Source organism: Microtus oregoni, unplaced genomic scaffold, assembly GCF_018167655.1.
Source record: "Microtus oregoni isolate MIOR12 unplaced genomic scaffold, Mior012 000045F_ref0000178, whole genome shotgun sequence".
Taxonomy (NCBI): domain Eukaryota; kingdom Metazoa; phylum Chordata; class Mammalia; order Rodentia; family Cricetidae; genus Microtus; species Microtus oregoni.
The window spans coordinates 12,084,986-12,100,579 of NW_024543219.1; positions in this window are offsets into that span (position 1 = coordinate 12,084,986).

A 15,594-nucleotide genomic window follows, 5' to 3' on the forward strand; every position below is an offset into this window, starting at 1 on the left:
ACTTGTTTTTTGTTTATGTTTTTTTTTTCTTCTTTTCTTAATAAAAAAATTATAAAAAAAAAAAAAAGAAGCAGCCCACAGATTGCGTCTGTCATTTGCAAATGTGCGTCAGGTGCCTCCGCGGTGACAGGCTCTGTCCTAAGTGGGAGCAATGAGGCGATAAGTCAGAAAGCTATGATCTCAGACAGGAAAACAGAGTGTGACGAAGATTCAGTGAAATGAGCGGGCAACAATGAAGACACCACCATAGCCATCCCACCTTCATCTGTCTCCGTTCTCCTCTTCAGCAGTTCTTGAACAACGAGGCTGGCAATGGAAGAGGGGACGGAATGCGCGACGCACCTCGTGAGACAATCTTGGAGGCACCAGTTCACTGGAGCTGTGCGTGCACGTGATTCAGAGGGCCTATGTTGCATGGACAGGAACATGTTTTTGGGTCACAGAAGCCTCTAGATATGGAACTTAGACACTGGAAAGCATCCTTGGCTTAACTCTGGGCAGTAGCAGATCTAGAGCCTTGGGAAAAGTGGTATTTGGCCCAAGAAGAGTAAATGTCTTTATCCCAAGTGTGATGGGGGTGGGACAGAGGGTTACCTAGGTATAAGAACATAATAGTAAAGCCACCTTATAGAGTTATTGCATTAGCAACAGAATAGCCTCCATTTATATGTTCTGTAAGGCAGAGCTGGGATCCATGAGTGAGCAGTAAAGGGAAGAATATTTGCTCTCAATACAAAGGAGACGTCTGCAATACTAGGTGTTCCAGGTTTGGAATGGGCTGTCTCGAAAAGGAGTGAGTACCCTTACTCGCTGGAAACATTTGGATTAGGGTTAAATCACCTTCAATTAGGGTGGTTTAAAGAGATCCCTGCGACTGTTTCAGCAGCATCTGCTGTGCTCCAGCCACGCTGAAGCTGAAATGAAGGAAAAGCTCATTCTCCTGGAAAAAAATCACAGTGTAGATTGGCGCACAAGCAAACCCTTGTCATAATGTGTGCAAAGAAATGTGGGTCAAATTCTGAGAGTCCAAAGCAAACGGGCTCTCAGTTCTGTTTTAGATTCAAGATTCCCCAGTTCCATACCTTGAAATCATTCCTTTGGAGGCAGATGAGATCTTTCCTTCTCCTTTTTCAAAGTACTTTTTTTTTACTATACATATTTGTGTGTGAGTGTGCAGAGTGTTTATAAGCAGATTACATTTATTGTGGTAAAATGTTACTGTTTTTTCATCTGATTAGAGGAAAAGCCTCCTCCCCGCGTTTGTGGGCTCCTTGCCATTTTATCATCTTGAAATGATTCACCTCTCTGTCTGCTCTGCTTCATAAGAACTCTTGGAAGGGAATAATGTAGAGCAGAGTTCTCACATGGTAGAGAAGAGATACCTACCTGGCCAAAGCACCCCGGGCAGCTTTCTGTGGGGGCTTTGGTTGACCTCTCACTAGCAATCCTGAGTTAGAAGGACAGAAACAGGCCCAGTGGATGAACTTCAGATGAACCTAGTTTCACATTTAATGAGCACAGCATAGAAAATTTACTCAAAAGCACAATCAGTAGATGGTGATTGGCTTCTCTAGGTCTCCATCTTCTGTAAGCTCACTTTTAATTTTTCCACAGGGAAGGGGCAGCTCCCTTTGTCCCGAGCCCCCCAAGAGATCACTGAATTAACACTACCAGAAGACCTGGGGCTTCTCTCGGCTTCTGAAGAGCTTCTGGTGATGACTGCTAGCCAGGTTTTCTCCTATCTACCTGTGCTATCCCCAACTCCTGCAGTCAAGTGTTAATATTCTTTAAGCTGTGTCACCCTTCTATGCTTCCCTGAAACCGAAACAGGTCTATGGAACCAGGAAGAATTTAGAGTTGAGACAGAAACAACTCTTCTGAACAATTGTTCCTAACTCCCCTCACCATGTGACAAAATACACAGGAGAAGCAACTTGTGGGAGAAGGTTTTGTTTAGGCTGTGTTCCAGGGAATGTAAGTCCGCCATGGCAGGGAAGACAGGCAAGATGGTTTAGGTGGTGGTACGACTGCTTTGTATCTTGGACGATCAGGAAGCAAAGAGCTCAGACCAGAACCAGAATTGGACTGCACCTTCCAGGCCTGTACCCTAGCAACACACCTCTGCTAGTGAAGAGTTTCTGTGCCCTGATAAACCTCTCCATCGACACAATAATCCAAATCAGACCAAATCAAACCAAATTGGAAAAGCCCAGGTTTGATGTGTACCAATGCTCTCAGGTGGCCTTCCAGCCCCCCAGAGAGGAGATGAGGAAGGAAGACCCAAAAACCACGTGTTTTTTCTCTGGGTAATAATTTAATACCCTGTGGGAGTGGTCTTGAGCATCTATGAGGAGGGGTCATTGTTGGACTTTCTCAGAGGTGGTGTCTGGACTGAGGCAACTCTCAGGAGAGGGGGCTTGGGATGGAACTTTCACCCGAATATTCCAGACTCTTTGGATATATGGATGCCAGGGGCTGTGGAGTGGCCTTAACCCAAAGAGCCAGATAGTCCACAATGCCAAAGGTGCTGTGAAGATCCCCAAACAGCACCACCATCTGAGGACCAGATTTTCAAATACATGAGCCTGATGAGGCATTTCATATCCAAAGCAGAACAATGATTTTCCTTCTGCTTGGGCATTTGCTTTCCATTGTCTTCAGTGGTCTAGGTGTGGGAACGTGCGCCATCTCATCTGGGGGTAGACCCTCTCCCATCCGAGGCTAATTTATAATCTAGTTTAGAGACCACAATTTTATAAGAGTATTCATCCCAGCAACCATGATAGAATGTTCTTAGGCATGCAGGAGAGCTAAGACTGACATTATCCGTTTCAATGACTGTCGATACACATCAGTGAATATAGAGGTATAACCGTTTGTGGTGGCTTGAAAGAAAATGGCCCCGGAGGTGTAACCTTCTTGGAGGAAGTGTGTCATTGTGGAGGCAGGCTTTGAGGTCTCATATGTTCAAGCCACACCCATTGATTCAGTCTAATTCCTGTTGCCTGAATATTGACATGTAGTAGCTACGCCTCCAACACCAGGTATGACTGCATGCTGTCCTGTCCCTCCATGATGATAATGGGCTGAACCTTTGAACTGTATGCCAGCCACCAAACTTATTTTTTTTGTAAGAGTTGCTGGGGTCATGGTATCTCTTCACAGCAATAGAAACTCTAAGACAATATCCCTATTAAAACTAGATTCAGTAAAGAGATTCGGTAAAAAGTTAAGAAGATTAGGATGAAGCTGGCTGGGCAGGTGACAGTGATCCTCAGAAGAAATAATTCAATAGTACCATAAATTATTTACCACTTGTGGCCAAATGTGAGTCTAGCAGAAGGTTCCCAAGGGCTCTAGAAAGAAATGCACATGGTACTAACAGAAAACTGAATAAATACTTGAAATGTTAATTGAGGGCTCCTATTTCTAAACAAGAATAAAGTAGGAAGTAATAAGTCTCAACACAGCAGTTAAAAGAGCCAAAGAATGTGGAACACATAGGTGTAATTTATTTTTAAACATATCTACTGTATAAAATGTATACTTATATATAAATACTTTAAAATATATTTTGTTTATATTAACATTATGATGCATTATATTTACACAGATTATTCACAATTTTTTTATATTTAAATGTTCATACTTGCCAAAATTTCTAATGTCAAAATCAAAGCATTCAGCATTTTGAAATCTTTAGTGACATATATGTACAGAGTGGAAAATTATTTCTTACGCTAAGGCAGCAGCACTTCTTAACCTGTGGGTTACGAACCCTTTGGGGACCAAATGACCACTTCATGGGGTTACTTAAGTTCATCAGAATACACAGATATTTACAGTATGATTTACAACAGTGTAGTGATGAGGTGAGCAGGCTGTGTCCTGCTGCCTGGATAGCTTTACCTGAAATAATTACACAGAAACTGTTCATTTAAAACACTGCCTGGCCCATTAGTTCTAACCTCTTATTGGCTAGCTCTTACATATTGATTCAACCTATTTCTAATAATCTGTATCACCACTTGACTGTGGCTTATTGGGATGAGTCTAACCGGCGTCTGTCTCGAAGAGGAGAACCATGGCGTCTGCCACACTGCCTTCTACCCAGCAACCTGCTCTGTCTACTCTGCCTACCTAATTTTCTGCCCTATCAAAAAGCCGAGTTTCTTTATTTAATCAATGAAATCAACACAAAACAGAAGACCCTCCTATATCATAACAGTAACAAAATTACAGTTATTAAGTAGCAATAAAAATAATTTTATGGTAGGGATCACCACAATGAGGAACTGTATTAAAGGGTCACACCATTAGGAGGTTGAGAACCACTGACTTAAGAAGACACTACCAGCTAGCCAAACAACATTAGTGTCTGCTATCTCTCATTCTGGTGCCCTGCTACTCAGAGTCTCTTTATTTTCACTTTGTTTTTTTTGTGTGTGTGCTCTTTTTTGGAGGCAATTCTACTGCTCAGAATGTTCCCAAATACAAGTCTAAAGTGCTGGCTAACATTCCTAAATCCAAGTAGGCTTCATGTACTTCAAGAAAAAAAGTAGAGCTATTTAGCAAGCTTTATCTGGTTAGGAATTATAGTAATGTTAGTATACCTATAAGTTCAAAACAAAACAGTCAAGAGTATATATAAATGTATGGTTCTACATTTCCCAAGAGCAGAGATCCAGTATTCTTTGATGTACAGTTAGTTCATGGTGACTTTGCAGAACGTAAATACTTCACATAATGGATACTTCGCATAGCAAAAATTGACCCTTTGCATATATGAACTTTACCTCCGTACACAATTGCTTTATATTTTCATATTTATTTTGTATAGTCTTCTTTATCACTGTATGTACTATGTGGTTTGGGGATATTGGGTAGATGTGGTTGGTGCCCAAAGGACTGGGTGAACTAAAGGAAGGAGAAGCGCATCCTCTTGGGAGAGCAGCTCCTTTTGACCATTTTCTTAACTAAAGGGACTTGGTAATTCAGGGTAATGACTAAAGGTTGGGCCTGAGGGATGGATGGAGACTAGAAAGTCTTTTGGTGGTTGTGCAGGGTGGTGTAAAAAGCAGAAACTCAGCAGCTGAACATCAGAGTTCATTTTCTCAATCCCTGTGTGGGAGGCTGGCAAACTCACTGTGGGGTTTGAATAAGAATGTAAACAAAAGATCCCCAGGTGGTGGGGCTGTTTGGGAAGGTGTGGGGGTGTGGCCTTATACTACCCTGGAGGTGGGCTTTGAGGCTTTAAATGCTCAGCCATTTCCAGTTTGCTCTCTGCTTTGTGCTTTCAGTAAAGGTTGTGCACTCTCACTGTCCTGCTCAGCTGCTGTGCCTGCTGCTTGGGGCCACACTGCCTCACCAAGACAAACTCATCCTCTATAACTGTAATCCCAAATAAACCATTCCTTCTAGAAGTTGTGTGGGTCATGGTGTCTTATCAGAGCAATAGAGCAGTAATTATAAATACACTATAACATCCCCTGGTACAGAATGTTAGGCAGACAAGGAAATATTGAAGGAGGGACTTCATCAGCTACAAGGCAGCTAAAATGTTTGCAAGCTGTCAAAGACTATCTCAGAAGTCTATAAGGATCTCAGTCAAAAGCTGGGAAGATGAGACACTAGAAAACAGAAGTGGACTGAATTTAATTAACTTCATAATCTAGCTCCATCTCAGTTTGAGTTCTAATTAAATCTAGAAATTGAACACTCTGCAAGGAGACTATTATTATCTTGTATACACAGTCGCATATAAAATTTAAAACAAAAGCAAAATTAGCTAAAGAAGCATGAGAAGAATTATCAAGATCAAAAATAGAGCAAATTAGTGGATAACAAATAAATACTCACTCATAAGTGGCTTTTATACGTAAAGCAAAAAAAAAAAAAAGAAAACAAAACAAACCAGACTACAATTCACAATCCCAGAGAACCTAGACAACAAAGAGGACCCTAAGAGAGACATACATGAATCTACATAAGGAGGAAAGAAAAAAAACAAGATCTCCTGAGTAAATTGGGAGCATGGGGGTTAAGGGAGAGGGTAATAGAGAATGGGGGGGGGGAGGAGCAGAGAAAAATGTATAGTTCAAAAAATAAAAAGAATTACAAGAAGCAGAAAAGATGGAGAGAATGATTGAGAGATGAGTAATTTCAATAGAAAATTGGAATGCATAAAAATAAACATCTTTTAGATATATATCTAAACATATAATATCTAAAACTCGAAACTTGGTAGATAAGGCCAAGAGCAGAGACATAGCAAAGTGGTCAATTAGAAGACCTCCAGATCCTGGGAGAAAAAAATGAAAAAAAAAAAAAACGAAACACGATGTCAAAGACCTATAGGATGCAGTGAGATAAATGTTTGTTTATTTTCAACTGAGAGAAGAAAGAGAAAAGTCAGCAATGGTGTTTGAAGAGACAACAGATAACATTTCTAACTGAGATGGAATTGTACTGCTTTCCCCTCTCTCACTTCTCCCTCAGGGCCTCCCAGTGGTCCTCTCTCAAATCCCTCCCAAGCTCCCCAGCTCTCAGGTTGATAGGCTCTTTTTCTTCTATTGATATTGTTGTACACACACACACACACACACACACACACACACACACACACAAAGCTATACATTTGACAGAGGATTAATATTCAAATTATACAAAGAACTCAAATAAGAAAAAGTCAATGAACAAACAACCCTATTTTAAAAAATGGGATAGGGATCTAAAACAGAATATTTTCAATAGAAAAAAAAATGCTAAGACATACCTCAAAATGTTGTAGTCATCCTACCAATCAGGGGAATGCAAACTAAAACAACTTTGAGATTTCATCTCACCCCAGTCAAAATGGCTACGATAAACAAAATAACAAACTGACAACAATACATGGCAATATTTGGGAGAAAGATGGGCCCTCGGTCACTGTTGGTGGGAATGCAAAATGGTTCAGGAACTCTGACAATTGGTATGGAGAATCTTCAAAAAGCTAAATAAATCTACCATATGACCCTGCTATACCACACCTTGTCATATGTCCAAAGGGTTTGCTATCGTACTCCACAGACACATGCCCTGCCATGTTCCTTGCTGATATCATACTCCACAGATACATGTTCAGCCATGTTCTTTGCTGATATCATACTCCACAGATACATGTTCAGCCATGTTCTTTGCTGATATCATACTCCACAGATACATGTTCAGCCATGTTCTTTGCTGATATCATACTCCACAGTTGCATGTTTAACCATGTTCCTTGCTGATATCATACACCACAGATACATGTTCAGCCATGTTCTTTGCTGAGATCATATTCCACAGTTACATGTTTCATCCATGTTCATTGCTGTTGTATCCACTAAAGATAGGAAATGAAAACAACCTAAATATCCTTTAGTAAATGAATGGATAACAAAAATGTGGTACATACACCCAACGGAATATTCTTTATGTGTAAGAAAAATTGAAATCATGAAATTTTCAGGTAAATGGATGGACCTCAATACTTTATTGTGTGATGTACGAGAGAGCCAGAAAGACAAACACCACATGCTCTTTCTCATCTGAGGTTCCTAGTTCCAAATCATCAGATGTGATTATATAACACCAAAGTACAGAAGCTAGGAAACTCTAAAAGGAATTTTGACAGCATACTGACATGATGTCCCAGTAAAACAGGTACTCAGTCAATGGCAGTATGTTTTTATTCTTTCTGTGGATTACCCAATTTAGGAGCAGAATCTCTAAAAAACAAGGGGGTCACTCAGTACCAGCTCATGTAAATCTTTAATCTTCTCTTCCACTTATCTGAACTGGTGATGGAGGAAGGTCATTGGCTAATAAAGGAACTGCCTTGGCCCATTTTATTGGTTAGAACATAGGTGGGAGGAGTAAACAGAACAGAACGCTGGGAGGAAGAGGAAGTGAGCTCAGACTCCACAGCTCTCCTCTCGGGAGCAGATGCCTCAGAGAGAGAGACGCCATGCTCCCGGTTCCTGGGCAGACACTCGCGATGAAGCAAGCCGCCAGGTTAGACATGCTGAACCTTTCCCGGTAAGACCGGTGCTCACAGATTATTAGAGATGGGTTGATCGGGATGTGAGAATTAGCCTGTAAGGGCTAGAGCTAAAAGGCCAAGCAGTGTTTAAATGAATACAGTTTGTGTGTTATTATTTCGGAGCATAAGCTAGCCAGGCTGCCGGGGTGCTGGGGATGCAGCCCCGCCGCTCATATTACTACAGATTGGCGCCCCTATTTACTACAGACTAGCTCATTAAGGAAGAAGTAAAATGCCTCCCTTTTAGGTGCTCAGCACATCCAGGGCTCTCTGGTTGTGTGGGATGACTAATGCTAGGGAGGTGTAGGTGAGCTGGTTTTGGAAGGTATAGAGCTGAGGCTAACACCTGGATGGTGTCTGTCAGCTGAGTGGATAACTGGTGGGACTACTGATATAGACTACAGCCTAGCCCTTTAGCAGCTACTGAAGCTTCTTATTTATTCCAATAATGACCAGTAAGGCCATAGCCTGCCAATGTCTGGAGAAGAGGAAAATAGAACGGGGTAGCATGGACCATGGATGATTTATCTATGCATGGATAGAGCTTTGTCAGTGTGGCTTATCCTTGTGGTTGTATACAGGATGAACTCATGAGAACTTTATAATTGGGTGAGTTGTAAATAGAAGTTTCTGTCCTGCCCAGTCCCACAGTCATTCAGTCCAAACAAAACACATAGAGGCTTATATCAATTATAAACTGTCTGGACTATTAGCTCAGGCTTACTGTTGACTAGCTCCCCAACTTTAATTAACACATAATTCTTATCTATGTTTAGCCATGTGACTTGGTACCTTTTCTCAGTATAGCATTCTCATCTTGCTTCTTTTGTGTCTGTCTGGTGACTGATCCTCTGCCTTTCCTCTTCCCAGAATTCTGTCAGTCTGGTTGCACCAACTATACTTCCTACTTGGCTACTGGCCAATCAGCGTTTCATTAAACCAATATGAGTGGCAAATCTTTACAGTGTACAAAGGCATTATCCCACAGCAGTGAGTTTTCTTAATCCTCTGTATAAACTATCTGGTGCCCCCTCATTTATTAACTTCATTCACCCAGGTCCCTCAGCTCTGGAGAGGTGACAAGTTATGACTTGTCCTCAGGGGTTATAGGGTATGCCATGAGAGATGTGAATGGTAAAAGGTTGACAAGAGGAGATAAAGGTTTATTTAGATCACCAGGACCATTGTCAGTTTTAATCTGTATTGAAATTTCATTGCAGAGAAGGCAGTTAATAATAAGTGCCTACAAACAGCTTGAGCAGACTCAAGTTTTAAGCCATAGCAAAAATAAAGCCCAAAAAGCTATCAACATAAATGTGAACAAATTTAAAAGGTCCAAATGAAATTTAAACTTTTTGAAACTGTGACTATGATAATTTTCTATTTTTGAAGTTTTAGAAGCCAGTACTGTCACTAAAAGTAGATTATGTCGACTCTATTGATTTAATAGAGGTTTAACATTATGTCTGAAAATTTGAACTTTGATATTTTAACATCCTGTTATCATCTCTAAGTCTCATTTTTCACACACCTTAACTCACTTCTCCAGACCCTCACAGCCTGTATAAACCTTCTATATTTTCTTCCCACTCTGGAAATAACCAGCCATCTTAATCTTTATCATAACTTGTTTAAACTTTTTGCCTTTCTACCTGGAACCATCTCATCATTTTAACCTTCACTACAACCTGAATCCATTGAGGACTTTATTTATTTACTTATGTACTTCAAGTTCTTATGACAGTTTCTGAGCCTGCTGGGAAACTCTATTGATTTATTAACCAATTTAGTCTGGAGGGTAATTAAGCCTCTGTTCTTGGAGATTTTTTTTATTTACTTAGGAAACTCATGTTATTTAAACTTCCTGTTAAAGCTCTCAAACGTGCATCATCAGCAATAACATTTCCTTCCTTTACACCCAAATCTATTTCAAAGCCAGAATGCTTTTCAGGTCAAAGCAGACTTTGGATGAATGTGACCAGGAAGCCTCCAGGGAGGAACTGGCTGAGGTCTGCTTGCTCCTACAGCTGCAGGTCACAGGCAGGACTCTTTAACTGTCCAAGGAAGGTAGACCCGGAACAAGGAGGGGTCAGCTGTCAACACCCATTACAGGGATCTGAGTAGGGTAAATTTTACCAGAGCAAATAAAAAGCATGGACCAAGTAACCTCTGTATCTTTAAAAATGATGGAGACGATTATCCTGGGACCATCTGTGGTAACTTGATGTGTTTGTTGGGGGCTGAGGCTGCAGGGCAGTGTTAGTCTTCAGCGGCCAGGCCCAGAAGACCCGAGAGAGTTTCTTGTGGAGAAGGTACTCAGGAGACTGACCTACCTTGACAAGGCAAAGGGAGCAGTAGACCCTCCAGTGTCCAACCTGTCCACAGTTTGGGCAGGGTCCTGGCAGTAGGCAAGGTGAAGCACGGTGCTTTGCCCAGTGACTGATGATGTCACATTTAAAGCAGGTTCTGGCTGGAACATGTGGTCTCAGGACTGGTGTTCTCTGTCTATCATGGGAAGCCTTCCCTGCTCCACCCTTCCAGTAAGCATCTTAAATGCCATATTCAGCAGATATTTCTGAAGTGTTTGAGCCCCATAATCTAATCTTTTAAATTCTTTTTAATATTCTTTATTTTGAATATTATTTTACACTAAGCAAATCTTAAGTTTACTTTAAGCTTCTTCTCAGTTACTTGCATCAGGCTTAACTCTGTCAACAAATGCAGAAGACAATATAATGGACCCTATAGATCAATCTCTCCCTTCAAGTTTGTCCTTGTAAACGAATTACATTTGTATGTAGCATGACAGTAAACGTAGTTCTGAGCACATCAAAAATTGATTATTTATAAGATGTCTGACCATTAACTTGTATGTCTTAATATCTTCAACAGTTTATAATGTTAATAAATTTTATAATATTGGGATTCCACAATTCTATTCCTGCTAAATTTGAGTCTTAAAATTTATTATTATTATAAACTCATTTGATGGAGAGACTCTGAACCTCATTTTCCTAATCCCTTTATAGTATCCTTTCACAAAACATCACAGTTTCTTATATGACACAGTTTCTCCAGCTAAAATGTAGCAAAGTTACCAAAAGCATAAATGATTAGATATACATCCTTAAATCAGTTTTTGTTAGCCTGAATAGAGACCATTACAACCTTAGGAATTTATAAATACTAACTATCAAACATATGTTGTTGGCAAGTCTTATTTTCCATAAACCTTGTTAATGGCTTTGTCCTCACTGTTATTTTTTTAACTATTAGGACAAATATCATCATATTAAAATTTATCCTCATCTAAAATATTTTAGGAGCCTAGTGTTGCCTCCAGGGAAAATAAAATAAAATAGAACTTATTGGATCCCTAGTGTTGCCTTTTTATTTAAAAAAAAATTGTCTTAAATAAGAGTTATATCCAATTTACATATTTCCAAGTTACATGCTTTAGTAAATTAAGATTATCTATATATAGACTTTAACTATCAATCCTTTTCTGCTATAAGTTTTAAACTAACTTTTCTGTTTAGGATTTTATAGATTATTTTTTTTTTTAAATTACTCCCCTAATGGTCTTACAAATTCTAAGATAAAGAAAGTTTATATTTCTGCAAAATCTTCAAAGATATCCATAACCTCGAATGAGGGAGCATTTTGTAAATAAAATCAAGAAGGGGGTAGGTATTTAGAGATTTAAGTATCTATGATTATATTTATCCATTTTAATTTTATACATACATTTTTCTTGATTAAAGTTTCTTATATAATCTGAAATAAGCACTAGTAACCTCTATTGAAATTATTGTATCTTCTAGCTGTTCCCAAGCACATAGTGTCTTTTCTTTGGGCTGTCCTGTTGTCCTCCTTCTTCTTCTCATGGAACCAGGGGCCAGCGAGACCCTGAACAGAGTCTTTAGAGGAAACTTTAGACACATACTAAAGCTGGCAGGTCACACGCCATCTCCAGAGCCATTTTCAGTAGTTTAAATATCACATGACAATTTTCTAATATTATCCATACCCAAAAGACATTTGAATCTTTTAAAGACTGAACCCAGTGATCAGAGGGAGGAAGCAGACTGGAGAGCAAAGAAAGCTTAGAGATAAGGTGTTTCAGACCATTTGCTGTGCAATGGCAGAAGCTGTAGCAATTCATAAGAATTTGGAAAGTAAATGTGCCATTTTCTGGCCACTGAGACTGATGATCAAGATTGTATTGTGGACAAGTGAAGAAGGATGCTTAAAAGAAATCCCACACTAGCTTAGAATTGAGCATAATAGAGCATTATTTATTTAGGGGTAGACTCACAGATCACAATCCTCTACAGGTAACTTAAAGGCTACTGGCAGTAGGAATTCGTACTGTATTGCGGTAAAAAATTAGATGGAGAGGCTTAATAATCCCACTGAGCCCAAGGAGGGAAAGGGATTTGAAGAGACAGACCAGAGAAGTTGAAGAGTCTGCTTCTGAATGGGAAGATTCCATGGTTAGTGAAAGGGAAGAGAACTCCCTTGAAGAAAGAGGGGCAGTAAAGAATTCCCAGGCACAGAGCCAAGAGGATTTAGAAAAGATTTGTCCTTCCAAGTATAGGTATTAAGGACTACAAAAACGAGTCTCATCAGGAGGAGGGTTCCAATAGGTAGAAAGAAAGACCCATAGAGAGCAATACTACAAGGGTAAGAGCCGTAGGACAGAGTCTCAATCCAAGGGCATCTCCAGGGAACTAAGACTTGCCAGAGAGATGCCTAGGATAACAGTGAACAAGGTCACATGTTGGGATGCCCAAAAGGCTGTGGGGAGGCTGTCTGATACACCGACATGACTTTTGTTGAGTGAGCAGAGAGAAGCAGAGAAGGTAGCTCCAACAGGACACTTACCTGAAGAGAGGTGGGTGGGTAGGGAAGGTAGAGAAGAAAAGCAGTTGAAGAGATGGACTCTATATTTGAAGTCAAATATAATGGGTGGCAGAAGCCAGCAGAGGCAACTGATCTTTACCCAGGATGGCCAAGTTGGTAGGCTGGCTTTGTGATAGTGGGGTGAGGGATTTAGGGAGTCCAGGCATCCCTCTTGGGTTTTAACACCAAATGTAGGCAAGGTACAGTGAAATTACCAAACTGATAACTCTGTGGTTAGAAAGACAATTTATTAGAAGATGCAAAATTCCAGGTTGAACCCATCAGAAAAACCTTGATCATTTTATTGGGATTGTAAGTGGGGGGACATGGTTTAAGAGCCAGAAAAGACTGGGACTTAGCGTGGGAGCTTTGCTCTGCTGCAGGCTATTAGGGTTCCTCAGGAGCTAGATGTCCTTTGCTCAGGGAGTTGACCACTGGGGGATGATGAAGAAAGTAGCGCTTTCTTGGTAAACAGAAACCTGCCTCATGATATTCATAAGAAATACTGAATTTAGGTTTAATGCGGATCCAATGGCAATCCTTGGATTTACCCAAACAGGGTTATTCCTGCCTAGGTTAACCCACACAATCACTTAGGACCCTGTCAGCAGTATTGCCATTTTGGGTGGCTTACTTTGGACATGACACTCAGAAAAATAGGTATCTTGCTTTGAATGGGAAGCATTCACATTGATTGGATAAGATGCACTTTCTTATTGATAAAGGAAGGGTTTGGTTGAAGGGGAGGAGAGAGGCAGGGAGGGGAGCAGAGAAAAATGTAGAGCTCAATAAATAAAGAAGGGTTTATTCCTTTCTCTAGAGCTGCTCTGAGAATCCCTTTGCTCTGAGACTTGGTTATATTGTGGGGTGTGCTCAACCCAGTGTGCTCTCTGCTGAAGACTCCCAAAGTGAAACTTATTAACTAGAACATCGAGGCTCTCTCTTCTTACTCCATGATAAGTCGTGCTCATAATATGACCTCGATTACTACAAGATCAAGAAGAATCTTATGAATCATCATAGCCTAATTGATTCAATACGATTTTTTTTTCTCGCATGTATTTGCATTATTCCAAACCTTTGAAGTTGACAACCTAAGGGAGCCCTGAGGGCAAGGCTCTGGAACTGTTTGTCAAAGTCCACAATGCTTGGACGTCTAAGTGCTCAAGAAATACAAACAAAAGATGTGGGGACGAAGTATTTGCTGGGATCCGGTTTTGCCCTACCCTGGAATTATTTCACATTGTGTGAAACAATGTAGTTGTTACAACTGTGCACATTCTATGGGCAGCTTTTGACTGACATTTTAGGGACCGTGCTATGGGGTGGGCACACGAATCACCATATCTGTCTGGCACCACCCATGTATCACAAACTAAAAATAACTTTATTTCTGGGAGTGAAAAGAATGATGCCTTTTAATTATCAAGGTGAACTAGGGCTGTAGGGCCACATGGACATATCTAAATTTTATTAGGCAAACCAGGTCCAAGAACTTTATGGTGCATTTTTTTTACATGAACCCCACCAAGAGGTGGACACCTAGTGCTGTGATGGGGATAGTCCCCAAACCTGCCATCAAATCACTCAGTTAGACATCAGGGGCCAAGAGGCAGAAAAACCCAGTTGTCTCAGGGGTTACCACTTGGCTGGTTCTCACTGTTGATACACTTTATTTTCATCAGCATCTGCCTGTCCACCTGCCATTCATCTGTCCACCTGTAATTTCTCTGAACCTGGTCCAGACCTTCACTTCACCTCCTGCTACAACTTAACTCTGGCCCTGCATAAATCATAAATCCAGGAAAGTGGGACTATCTGCCAAATTACTGCCATTGCAAATGCCATACTCGTGAATTTATTGTTTTTTTTTTTTTGTTAAATTTGGCATCAGGAGGCAGCAAACTCCACAGGAGGAGGACTGAGGCAGCGACCTAGGTCAGAGCAGTCCTGAGGCAGTGAACTCCACAGAACAGGTACAGGGGAGCAACTGCTGAGCAAGTGGGCAAGAGCCAGAGACCTCTGCAGGTCCAGGCATCAGTCTGGGACCTCCGAGGGAATAGGCAGGAATCAGAAACTTCTGCAGGTAGAGGCATGAATGTGGGACATCTGAGGGAGTAGGCCTGAGCCAGATCCTTTGCAGGTCCTGGCTCACCAAGTCTGGGACCTCCAAGGGATGCCAGCCTAGACACTATACCCAGCACAACTTTCAATCACCATAGAAGGACAAAACAAGATGTTCATGACAAAACCAATTTTACCAATACCTAGGCACAAACCCAGCCATACACAAAGTACAAGAAGGAAAACTCCAACCCAAGGAAGTTGGCTACATCAACAAAAACATAGATAATTGATGATCGCACAGCAGAAAATCCCAAAGAAGGGAAAAACACACAAATTAACATCACCAATAATGAAACTAAATTAACAGAAGACAGCAATCACTGGTCATTAATATCCCTTAATATAAATGGACTCAACTCACCTATAAAAAGACTCAAGCTACCAGATTGTATACAAAAACAATATCCATCCTTCTGCTGCATACAAGAAACACACCTCAACCTTAATGAAAGATATTGCCTCTTTAAAGGGTTGGGAAAAAATTTTCAAATCAAATG